This window comes from Cavia porcellus, unplaced genomic scaffold, assembly GCF_034190915.1.
Source record: "Cavia porcellus strain 051 isolate PalLab524CR breed Dunkin Hartley unplaced genomic scaffold, mCavPor4.1 scaffold_20, whole genome shotgun sequence".
Classification (NCBI taxonomy): Eukaryota; Metazoa; Chordata; class Mammalia; order Rodentia; family Caviidae; genus Cavia; species Cavia porcellus.
Window position 1 is genome coordinate 44,005,432 of NW_026947503.1, and position 13,506 is coordinate 44,018,937.

Sequence of the window (13,506 nt, forward strand, 5' to 3'; positions counted from 1 at the left end):
TATTAAACCTAACAACTTTGGTACATAATGAGACACAGAGCATATGTCAGAAGTACAGTGTCCAAGCTGCTGTGGGCTAGAATGGTTTGTCTCATTGGCAAATGCGTTACATGAGATTCAATCCTTAAATTGAGCACTGGAAGAAATTAATAGGATAATCAAAAACATTGCCATACAATCATAGGAATCTGGAGCCATCCAGTCAGGATGAAAATAGATCAGTCATACAACTGGAGGTAGTCTCCAGAGATCTTTGGGGATTGGTTTAATTTCTCTGTCTCTCAAATGATGGGGCAAAAGGAACACCTACACAGCAAGGGACCCAGAAGTCCTTTCAGCCTGAAATGCCTTGTAAATGAGGGACTAACACCCAGACAGTAATTTCAAAGTCCCCCAGATTTGTAAAGGCAAAAATAAACTATATATTGATTGTTGAATAAGCATGCAAAAGCCTGATAGAAACACACACACACACACACACACACACACAGACACACACACACACACACACACACACACACACACACACAGAACCCCCAGAAATCTCAATCAGAAATTAACAAAGCAGAGCTTTCTACTGTGCAGCATTGTTTTGCTGCTGTAAATTAAGAAAGCCTGTATCTCACCGTTCTGTCTTTCTTCAAACTTTGATACATGTCACAATATGGAAAACTAACAAAGTTATATGAAATGTGACAGTAAAATAATTTTTATTCAATGTTTTATTTACCTCTTGAAACTTAGCCAAAGCCATGTTGTTTGTCATAGTTATATCTGTTATAAAAACCCTTCTGAATTACACACATTCAAATTCCCAAAAGATAAACTATTAATAATATAATTTAACACAAAATGATACCTATACAGACTGTTGTGGGGTTATTTTTATGTTTTAAATTTTTCCACCTGTACCACATAAAACATTTCAGGCAGCACTTATCCATTTCAGTAGTTACTTAGGATCAATTGCATGGTAAATACATCCAGACCTACATTTACCCCCACTCCCCTGACCTGTCAGTCTGTCATGTTGGTGCGTCCGGAGAGACTTCTTCTCATAGGAGAGCTTCCTTCTGTGTTCAATCCAAACTCAAGTGCTGAGTGCTCGCCCCAGTCAAGGCCCTGGTTTGGATATGTGTGGGTCAGATTTGGGAGACAATGTGCCAGTCCTCAGAATGCAGATTCTGGAGGGAGATCAGCCATGGAAATGGAGAACATTCCGGCCAGTTTCAACCACAAATGCAGATCAAGACAAGCAGTCAACTAGAGCGAAAGCAGAAGTTAGGTCCTCTGTCACTGGACACCTCCTGCAGAGCCTCAATTTACTCACTTGAAAATGAAGAAACTCATGGCACACAACTGGTTGGTCTCTTCTGATGTTTCAGTGCATAAGGTACAGAAAAAATTTAGGACAGTACCGGGCACTTGTATGGAACTCAAGAAACAAGCACATTATCACTGCAAATGTCTCGTTTGTTTATAATTATTATTATTTGGTCCTCATATGTGCTGACATTAGTCCAGCTGTGGCTTTTTCAATCAGTGGTTTTAAGGTTTGCCGCTGCCTTGCTGTTTTCTAGGGTCCTGGGCCCTCTGCTGTGGAAGGTATAGAGAGACCAAAGATTCTTGTTTTTTTCCCAACGAACCCCTAGTTCAGGTGGGAGCACAAGAGACATACATATGCATACACATACACACTTCTTATATGTAATGACAGAACAAACTACACACAAAAATATGTTTTCACACTGTGGTAATAGAACTCTTAATAGCTACCTCATCTGCTTCCAGTCTGCAAGTGACTTTGAGATTAAAAGGTGGCAGTAGTTATCAGAAACTTGAAGGGTGATGAGGAAATATCATAAGCTTTCCTACCTGGAGAGACCTTGCTTGATGCTTCTATCAAGTCTCTAGTGTGACCTGAAATATCTAACCACATTAATAGTATTGGAGATAAAAAGCAAGCAATATGTTGGGAATCTTTATTTTGCTTGCCCACTACTTTAATCATAATGCCTATTCTTACAGAGCTTTCATTTACTATTTAAAATTATGTAAGAGGCATGTAGCATCTCTTTCTAAAGAGATGATTATTCTATTTTGAATCACAATATCCAATTTTGTGTGTTGTAGATGGTATACACACACAAGCCCTTTGCCATGTCTTCCACACTAATTTTGTCAATTTGAGATTTAAATAAAAATGTATTTTTACTATTATAATGGAATATGTAAACATTGCTCATGGATCCATTCAGCATCATTCTGAATATCCCATGGCCCCTTCTTTTCTTGAACTCTGACATCATAGGTCACATGCCTGCTTTCCTGTTGAAATAGAAAAAAAATTTAGTAGCTACCTGGGAAAGCTTACATTGGAGATAAACATTTTAGCAGTCACCATGTACAAATATATTTGATTGAATGCAGCTTGAATATGAAATTCTATGTCAAAGATTATCTTCTCTGAATATGAAGATATTTCTCTGTTCTTTTTAACTGTAATATGTCCTATTAGAAATGTGACATAATTCTGACTCCAATCCTCTCACCTCCTTTTTCCCCCTCTTTGGTCTATGCAAACTTCCTCTTGCTTTAGCCCTACAGTTTTGATATTTTACCCTGATATTTTGACAAGGGTCTGTTCTCACTCTTTGAACATGGTGCCCAGATCTTATTATTTTTAATTCTAAAAATATATAATTTACATTTGAGTAGTTTTCTTACATTTTATTTGATAATAACTTCAATTTTGTTTTTCCCCTTTGCCTAAAGTTATATTATTCTTTTCCCATAATCCTGAACAAATATTCTAGTCTTATCTTACTTACGTTATTTTATACAACTTAGTCCTCTTGTTCTGTTCTCCAGAAGATATTTTTCTCTATTTGTTTGGTTAAACATAGATTTCTGTTGTAATTTTTCCAATTTCTAATATCATTTTCTTTTCCTCTAGATGTTGCTGTTGTGAAGGATCCATTGTTCATTTTATAGACATAATATCTTCACTTCACTATCTGTATGATTTCTCAAATCATAATACATATGATTGAGCCCATGGTGTTTGAATAAATATCCACTGTTACAATTAAATATTTATTTGCCTGGGGATTGTGGAACTCAAGATTTATTAACATATTTCAAGAGTCATTGCAAAGACAATAGTAGCTATGATATTTGTTTCTAAACCTCAGGAGTAGAATTTTTATAGCAAAGGGATTTATTTACTAGCATCCTGTGATACTTCATTTTTTTTTCTGAATAAGATTACATCCTTAGGTTTAATTATACCAAGTACAACTAGAAACCCTGATGAAAAACATGGTCACCAGAGACATCTTGAAATTATTTACTCTGACAGATCCAGTTCACTGTAAATGCCTACCATGTTCACATCAACTATTTTTAAAAGTGTCAGTATGAATGTGTGTGTGTGTGTGTGTGTGTGTGTGTGTGTGCGCTTGGGAACACACAGGATCAGAGAAGGCTTGGATTTCATGGAGAGTGCAGAGCTGGTGAATTCATGAAAGAGTGTTTTATCAGGATATAATTTTTGCATAGTACAAAAGCAGACTCATGGAAAAAGAGGTCAAAGAAGTCTAAGCTTCTCACACCAAACTGAACATATTTTGATGTCCCTAATGTGAGAAGCTTAACCTTTCTCTTAAATATCTATAGTAATTAAAAAGATTTTTTATTTCATCTGAAACCTATCTTGTTGATTACCTTTGGATTTCACACAATTTTGCTTCTTTCTTTTTCGCCTCTTCCATTTTATGTTCACATTTCAAAAACTTCTGATATGACCGTGAACAAACAAAGGCCAATAGGAGTTTGTATCTAAATTTCAGGACACTTACTTCATTAAGGCTTCTTTTTACATTCAGTTCCCACAAGAGACCTTACAGTTTGGTGCATGTGCACAAGTGGATGTGAGGACATGCATGTGAGTAGATAAGTGATGTGTGTGTGTGTGCATGTGAGTGTGAAGTGTAACAAGGATCCTTGGACAGGAATGTCAGCAAAACATACTTAAAATTAGTACTAAAGTCATTTCTGTCTTTGTAATTAAGGAATAACCTGTTTGGCTGTATCAAAATCTTAAAGTAGAGTCTGTAACTTTTGCCCTATATGAGATTTTTTTTTGACCCTCTTAAATATTTATTGTTCTAAAACTTCATAACCCTTTCAAATAGAGGCTCTACACTTAAGATTATAGAGGTGGGCACGTAACACACTATTTAATGAATTGACATTAAAAGATAAACCATGATGCCTCATACACATCAGTGTTGGGTACATTCCTTGAATGCATCTGTATCAGTCAACTTTTCCATTGCTGAAGCTATACTTCACATTCCACCTTAAGGTGAACTTTATTTTGGTTCACAGTTTCAAACGTTTCAGGCTATAGTCTGCTGTTCCTAAGAGAGAAATGGCAAAGGAAAGCTGTTCAACCCATGGCTCCCAGGATCAGAGAGCCATTGGGAGACAGAGTGAGAAACTGACATTCACAAAACATGCTCCCAGCAACCCATCTCGCCTATTGGGACATGCTTCCTAATAGCCCTTTTAGCTATGAACTTACCAATGGATTTATCCATTTATGAGCTTAGCGGCCTCATAATGTGCTTTCTGAAAGTCTTGCTTTGGAGCCTACAAATTTTAGGGAAACAATTTGTCAGTAAACCGTAACAACATCTTCCTTGATAATAAGAGAGTATCTCTATAGGTCTGTATTTGGTACTCATTCTTTTCTTACATGTAATGCTGGCCCTACCTGATAAACTAGTTGAATCTCACTTACCTCTTAAAATGGGGATGATGATGGTAATGGAGATGATGATGAGTAGAGTTAAAGGTGATTTCATGGAAACCTTTCCCAACTTATAAATATGTGGAACCATAAATTACTACAGTCTTACTTTGGAGGAAAGGATGTGAAGTTGTTAGAAATCTCAGTCCACAACTCATATATGCAAGGTAGATGAATTTCTTCTTCTATAATTAAACTTAATTTAGATTTCAAATTCTAATCTTTGAGTCTTAATCAAGTCAGTTTCTCTCGCTTTTTTTTTTTTTTTTTTCTGTTAAAAGTTTGGTCTGAGTTCAAAAATGTTTAGAGAGTGCCAAAGTATTAGAGGTGAGTGTACATCTAAAACTTGGTTATTTAGCTCCACCTTTTGCCAAATCATTCTGTTGCATACACACTACAAATAGAAAATATTCAAGCGTCTCTTCAATCACAAAAAATGTTCTTTGACTTTTATGTCTCAGAGAGGCTGACTATGGCTATTTGTTGTCAGTCTTTCCCTACATAGGTATCACCTGAATGTCTACCAAGGAAATGTGATATAGAACTTTTCTTCCCTCCAACAAATCCATATGGCATTTTTCTAACTCTCTGGGTTTCTCCTTAAGTTTTAAATTCCATGTTCCTCTCCAAGTAACTATGATGTTCTATTTCCCACTCTTGTTTGGAGATCAAATCTATTGCTCTGTTTTCTTGTATTGTCTTCCAGAATTCTATCTATGCTGTATATTCTCCCTTGTTTCTAATGGCACAGATTTTTAAACTACTGGTATGTCCCTGACACAAAATTAAATATCATATCACAGTATATGGGAATGACAATCATCAAAAGTGAGAATGGATTACTTTCCAAAATGTATTATATGTTATAAAAATATTTCCCATTCACGTGATATAAACGTGTGATGACTTGGAACTAACTCACATCCAGTCTTTTTACCTGTTTACAGTGTCATCCGATCTTATTTTTCATCATTATTTTACTAATACACAATTTTCTCCATTTGTTATTCAGTTATTTAGTCAACTCACAACTATAAAGTTTCTATCAACTGAAAAGTATTTTAAAGGCGTTTTGGTTTTGGGCAGGGGATATTGCTCAGTTGCAGAGCACCTGTCTGGCAAGCATGAGATCCTAAGTTTGATTTCCAGTACCAAAAGAAAAAAAAATTCAAAAGATGTTTGGATGTCTGTATTCATTTTGTGCCTTTATATATTTTTTAAGTTCATACAAAGTGCTGGAAATAACCCAGCATATCAATTATTGATCAGAGGCAAGTGCAATAATGGGAACGACACACAAACATTTGTATGATTTTTCTCATTCACGTACTTGTCAGGCATGCCATTACTAGAAAAAAGAAAGATAAAATTGAGGATGAAGATTGGAAGTGCTAGATGGGTAGTATCTTTGAGAAATATGAAGGTATAGTTTCATCATTTGAATTAGATGGTTTCACAATTCCAGAGAATCCAAACATAAAATTTCAAAGAAATAATTTTGTTTAAAAAATTAAAATCACATAATATAGGGAGGAAGAGTAGGCAATCACCTGTCTGAATATGATTAACAAGTGAGATAGGTACAATAGTTTAAAGAAGTTGTTGCACTACACTTGCAGTCAATTAAGAAATGTGTTTGACTGCTAATAATCAACAATGGAAATAACAATGTCTTAAATAAGATAGAGGTCTATTTCTCTTGTTTTCTAGAATTAAGAGGTAGAAGGACCAGGGATAGTGTGGCAGCTACACTGTACTTTCAACACTGTAGACCATCTCAGTATTACTGCTTCTTGCAAGAGATTGCTGAAAAGCTTGAACCAACAAGGATCAGGATAGAGGGGGTGGAGTAACAGGAGGTACTCAATTTAATGAACTCAGATTGTCCATTGCTAGAAATGATAAGCCATGAGGATAGATGAGGTGAGACAGGTGACATGAAGCTGTGAAATAACCCAGAGGTGTCAGGGGGATTCTCAGCTTCTTGACAGCAAGAAGACAATGTAATGATGCAAATAGTACTTAAGATGATCAGTCTGACACTGGTATGTAAAAAGGTCTAAAAACAGATGAAACAGGAATGAAAATAGTTTAAGGAACAAGGAAATAGCCACAAGGGATGGAGGGACTAGCACTTGGAGGTACAAAATAAATTGAGTTCAGCTTAGAGGTATTTGTGATTTCATTTCAGTTTAAATAAAATCATGATTCATGAGCTCCATGAAGAGCAAAGCAAAGAAACAAACCAGGAAAGTCATCACAATGGTTTAATTATTTTACTTATCACCCAGCCACTGAATTTAGGTCATATTTTGCACACATCATGTGACATGCTCATATACCATACTCTGGCAGGAAAAACAAGCAGCCACTGTCAGATACAAACAGAGGGATCAATCCAGCACCAGTCTGGTAGCTTCATCAGAAAACAAAAGACTTGCTCCCTAAACTCTCTGAAGGTTGAAATCTTAATGAAATGCCTGTGTGTGTATTCAAGAGGCTTTTCTGTATGCTCTATTCTGCTCTTAAATGCAAAAGCACCTGTGAGGAAAAACATGTTGAGAAGTTTCCCCACTTCATCTTGGTAATTTTCAGATAATTTCAAGGCTCAGTAAACTCTTCAGACCACCAGGACAGTGTTCCAAAGAAGAAAGCTGGAAGGGACATCAGACCAAGGGACAAATCTACTAATGCTAATGTCCCCTAAGAAAAGGATGGAACTGTGTTCATTCATTCGATGTGGCCAGTGCTGTTTGTAGGTCAAGATCTTTTGGAACTGGGGAAGAGTCAGCACAAGACGACAGTTCAACAAGTTGTGCTATCCCTGGATCTCTCTGTCACTAGAGTGTAACTCTTGGAAAATCACTGAACCCTCTGTGCTAACTTTCTTTCCTGAAGAACAGAAGTCATGGGCTAAAGAGCTTGTAAAAGAATAAAGAATAAGTGATTACAGCAGCTTGAAATTTCTGTGAGATTTAGGATCTTAACTGTTTACAGAATGGCATTCGAATTGGAGATCAGTGATAATATTGAATACCATCCAGAAATAAGCTGTTCATTTTCCTCTGAATGTTTCTGTCTTTCTGGATTCTGTTAATAAGGAGCAAGGATTTAGGAATCACTAGGAGGTTGTTCCTTGAAGCAGATGATACAGTACAGCAAACCTGTGAGCAAGCTGGGCATTTCTCTGTAGGGTGAGCCAGCAAATACACAGCACTGGTGTAGCTTTGCTCTCTGCAAGGGAGAAGGATTCTGTTTCTTACAATAACTTGCTGTTCCTTTGTGGATAGCAAGAACATTGTTTCACCTGAATGCTGAAGTTGGGAAAGATGTCAGCCTAATTGTTGACATGCTCAGCCATGTCATCAGATAAACCTAAAATCAGAGCCCACAGAGAAGGCCTATCCATGTGGGTGGGAGTCTAGGTGAAGGAAAAGCTACCAGGGAGAGGCACACGTTATGAACAGGGAGGACATTCTGGGAAACAATATTTCTCACAGTCTAATTGCTCTGTGTTTTATAGAACCTGATCATTAGGAGATCCTGGGCATGATTCCGCAGAGATGTTCTTGTGAAATAAAGCAAGAGGCTATTAAACAGAAAGTTTAAACATAGCTACAGGGAGACATACTTCCTGACAACTTGACAGATGTCTTGGAGTGACGACTCCTTCCTTCATCGCTAATTACAAAATCATTTGTCTTAAGGAAAGGACAAAAGAGAAGTAATTATGAAAAACAGGATTCTTAAGGGATAAAAAGATAACATCAGTTGAAAACACGGAAGCAATCATAACCACTTAGAATCATTATTAGTTTGGTGGAACCAATGACAGATTGCTTTTTAGAAACCAGAGGGAATGAAGCTCCTGAAGTAGATGGGAAGAAAACATTCAGTTTCTTGTTATGCTAAACTTATCCCCAGACTCCTGAGACTTCTTTGATGAACAGTTCATTAAAATTTCCAACCGCAGATGAATTTGAGCTAAAATACACAAATGTTTTAATTATACATTCCTTTTTAATTACACTAATGACTTGTAATGTGTTTATGTTGGTTTAGAGTTTAATTTCTTCCCTTAGATTAGGTGGTTGACTTAAGGACTGTGCTTTTCAGTAAAATAGCATGATTCATCAATGTTTGATTATGAATTAATGTTCAAATCTAAAAGAGCTTCTGTCCTTGGAGAGGTAGCTCTGCCCGGGAACAACTGCTTTTTCATTGGGGCCAGGGACAAAAGAGACCTGGACATCTTGCAGGTATAATTGACAGACGTTCTCAGGGATATGTTGTAATAGTTCTAGGATGAAATGATTTCAAGGCAGCAATAGGTGAGTAGAGGAATGTGTAAAGGAAGATCCCCATGTCAGAGGAACATGCACGGAGTTCCATTTTCATGTTAGCCTCCCATCAGGGTGTGAGAGAGTAGGCATACATTCTGATTTTTTAAATATTATCTTTCTGTGCGATATTTGGGAACTTTCATTTTGAGTCCCAAACCTCTGACACTAACTTTCTTCCTACAAAGTGATCTGTTGGTTTAACCAATACTAACTCTAAAGAATAAGGTTTTACTAAAGAGTTTTACACAGGTATATGACTAAACAGGAATATTTGTATCCAACCAAACTTTAATATTTATATTTTTAAAAAAGGATTCTTAAATGATGAAATTTAATTCATAGCATCTGTCTCACAGGGATTGATAATGAGGCAAATGTACCTATTTTTCTGTGTCTCCTGAGGGTATATGTTGGTAGTTACCTTCCTTCTACAACATCCTTTTCTCGACTCTAGTAAGAAATGTTTCTCATTTTCCTCTTCACAAAACCCATTCCATGTGTATAACTGGAGCAAAAATCTTTGTCTCTTAACCCTTCACTCCTTGTCTCGGGCTCATGGGATCCAAAGTAGTCAGAGTATACAATCTCTGTAGACACAGAGGTCCAGTAAAGGAAGATAGTGACCTGGCAGATATGCCTAATATCCTCACCTCCAGATTCTGAAAATGTCACCTGCATTGCAAAAAGGACAACTGCAGATGTTAATTAGCAAAAATGTTGAGATCTGAAAATTATTTTGGATCAAGAGAATGGTTTCACTGTACTCAGGAAGTCACTTAACATTGAACTAGAGACAAGAAAAGTTAGACAAAGAGAAATGACTATGAAAGGGTGGACAGTGTAATGAAATTTCTTTGAAGATAAACCAATGGATGTAGCAGCACCACAAAGCCAAAAAAGATGGAGAAATAAATTTTCCTCTAGACTCAGCAGGAAGGCATGAAGTACTGCTGACACATTGATATTAGCTCCATGAGACTCACTGAGACGTCTGACCTCCAAAATGATCATATAACAAATTTCTGTTGTTTTAAGTCATCAAGTTCACAGCCATCTGGTATAGCATCAATAGGAAAATGTTAAATAAGATGCTTTCTGCCAGAGCTTGATATTCTCAAAACTATCATATCAAAAAAAAAAAAATGTCCAAGAACTGGAAAAAAAGACATCATGAATCTCTAAGGTTGTTTTTTGAATTTGTTGTTCATGAAGATCCAACAACTACACCATGTTGTAATGAGTTATATAAGGCAATTCATCTTTGGTTTATGCTAGTGTGAACTGAGTTTCTGACACTGGAAATTATATTTGCTGTAACTGATATTTTCATAGAAAATAAAGCACTAAAGACAAAAAGTTTTCTATTAGATTGGTTCATCATATTATGGTAGCACTATGTTGCTACACCTAGGTTGATACTGTTGGTTTGAACTGACCAATAGAATGTGTGTTTATTGTTACCTTTACTGTTGCAGTCTCCTCTCTAACACTTCTCTAAGCACCTCAGAGACAGAGTAACTTTCTCAAATGTATGCAACCACAATACATTTAACATCAACACAGGATGATTTTTTTGGGTATCCGTACTCAAACTTCAGAGGCTGGAAATTTCACTATTATGGCACCTTCCCACTCTGAGTAGGTAGATGATCAATTCTGAGAGTGACATTCATTTTGTCTAAGCTGCAAAAGCAGACATGCAACTGGAGAAGTGGGGTTGAAAACCATTTACATTGCCAGGCATGATGGTGCATACCTCTAATGTCAAAACTCAGTTGGCTGAGATGGAAAGATTGCCAGGCTAGTCTGGGCTAACTAGTGAGTTCAAGGCCAACCTGACTTATGTAGTGAGACCCTACCTCAAAAAAACAAAACAAACAAAAAAACTGGGTATGGTGATGCATGCCTACAATCCCAGCATTTTAGAGCCCAAGGCTGGAGGATTACTATGAACTTTAGGCCATCCTGAGCTACAGAATGAGTTGGGGACAGCCTGAACTATATAATGACAACCTGTCATGGCAAAGAAAAATAAACAAAAGATGTGAAACCTCTCCTAAGTGTAGGTCAAGAAGCCTAACACAAATCTACTTTGGTAAAGCACAAAAAAGGTATATGACTGTGGAATTATATCTATGTATAAAGCTAAGTGATTCCCTTTCCTCCCATTTTTTGGTAGTTAGGTCAGGTAAACTGCATACTGAGCACACAGTGTGGAGACATAGTCAGAAGTTGTCTTAGTTACTTTGCCCACTGCTGAGACAAAATACTCGACATCCAAAATTAAAGAAGGTAAGTTTTGGTAAGGTCAATTTGTAGAGAATCCAGTCCATAGTCAGCCGGCTCCAATGCAGAGTGGTGTGGCAGGCAGGCATCCCAGGGAACAATTCATAGTAGGCAGAGAAGGTTGCAAAACAAGCAAGGGACAGATCCTTCTCTTATCCAGGCTACTCCGGGCAGATAACTATCACACCATTAATCCTAGTGCGCTTGAGCGTAGCATTGCACCATGAATCACTTCTAGTATCTTATACTCTGGATCCACCCACTTCTGAAAAAGTCCCACCTAAGACTGCATGAGACTTGAGGGGACATCTAGACACAAGCATAACAGGAGAATAGTGGCAAAGAACATTTTTTCACAAGCAGCACACCTGGAATTTTCTGACTCAAAACTCTTCATAGGCCTTTTTCTTGCCATATGCTAAGGTATAAGAAGATGAGTTAAAGAGAGTGGTTTTTGGAAAGAGCTAAGGCCTCCAGACTCAACTTTCAGGTAAGAATCAAAGGCTCCGAGGCAGAAAAAGAAGGGAGTCATCAATTGAGAATCCAGCTGTACAAATGCTATTGCCCTTTGAAATGTCCCCCCTTTTCCATATGTTTTGCTGTTTAATTTAAACTTATTTGACCATGAGCTATTCCATATTCATATCTAATAAAGGAAATTCCTTTTATCATATGGATAACCATTTATTCCTTAACACACATTTAGTTAGAGATTTTCTTCTAGTGTGAGGATTTGATAGAGTTTGAGAGATTATTCATTCAAGAAATATTTACTGAGAGGTTGTTATGAGACAGGCTCTCTGCTATGTGCTAAGAATACAAACAAGAAGCAGAGCAAATATTCTTCCTCCTGGAAGGATTTCATGATCTAATATGAGGGTATCTGGGAGCTGGGAGGTGCGATATTAGGTTGAAAAGGTTAAAGACAGATATTTTCTTATTTTCCAATTTTACCAAACACAACTGCACTATATTTCATGTGTTCACAGAAATTCCACAGCCAATTTTTCTTACTATTTCCAAAACCTTTCCTCACTTGGCACATAACGTCACTTCTTCATAGTCCATAGATGAATTTCTAAACAAAAGTGCTAAATGATGACTTAATTCATATTCCTTTGTTCTATTAATAATTCCAAAAGATTTTGTCACAAATGTAACAGGAGTTTGAATTGGAGTTTCCTAAAGCTTAGCCCAATGTCCTTTTACTACATTATGTCTATGAAGACCAAAAATATATTCAGCTAATAATAAACCATATGGACTTCAAAAAAACATTGGCTTTTCTCCAAAGTCTACTTAGTACAGTTTATGCACATTGGCCTGGCATTCCGGGCCATTCACAAATTTGGCCTAGCTCATTCTTCAACTTTAGTCTACCAGCCACTTAATAAAATTATATTCTGTAATTGCTAGAATAACATTTGAACTTTCCTAATTCCATGACCCTGCATATGTCTTATACAAAATCACAACATCCTAGACATACTGCCTTCATGTAGTGACTTGTTACTAGTTTTTAATGTGCTTTGAAGTTTTTTTCCCATCTTACCAGCCAGAAAAATTTTCTAGCTATTTTATTGAACATTGCTTGCACTATTCAAATGCCTCTTGTTGCATTCTACCTTCTATCATAGATATTTTGTCACTGTGTTATCTCCTCTAATAGAAGGCAGAGATTCTAATATATATCTAGGATCCTGCAGTTTCCAGCACACTGAATACCAGGCATCACAAATATCTGATCAATGGCTGCATGAATTTAATTGAATTCAGGTCACTGGGAGAAGGGGGAAACTAAATCAAAGCAATGCAATTACAAATTTTAGCCTATCTGGGATAGGCTAGCCAAGGCATAGTGTAGAGAGTCAAAAAGCAGCCAATAAGAGAACAAGTTAAAGAGACTTGCCGAGTTATCCTGGTATAAGGAGATAAACGTGCACTCTCTCTTGTAGAAATGGAGTAGGAAGCAAGTGAGCAAATTGGAATGGCATTTCTATCCAGGACATGGTGCACACAGAAGATAAAATGTAGGGGTTTCGCCTGGGAGAGTGAACATAC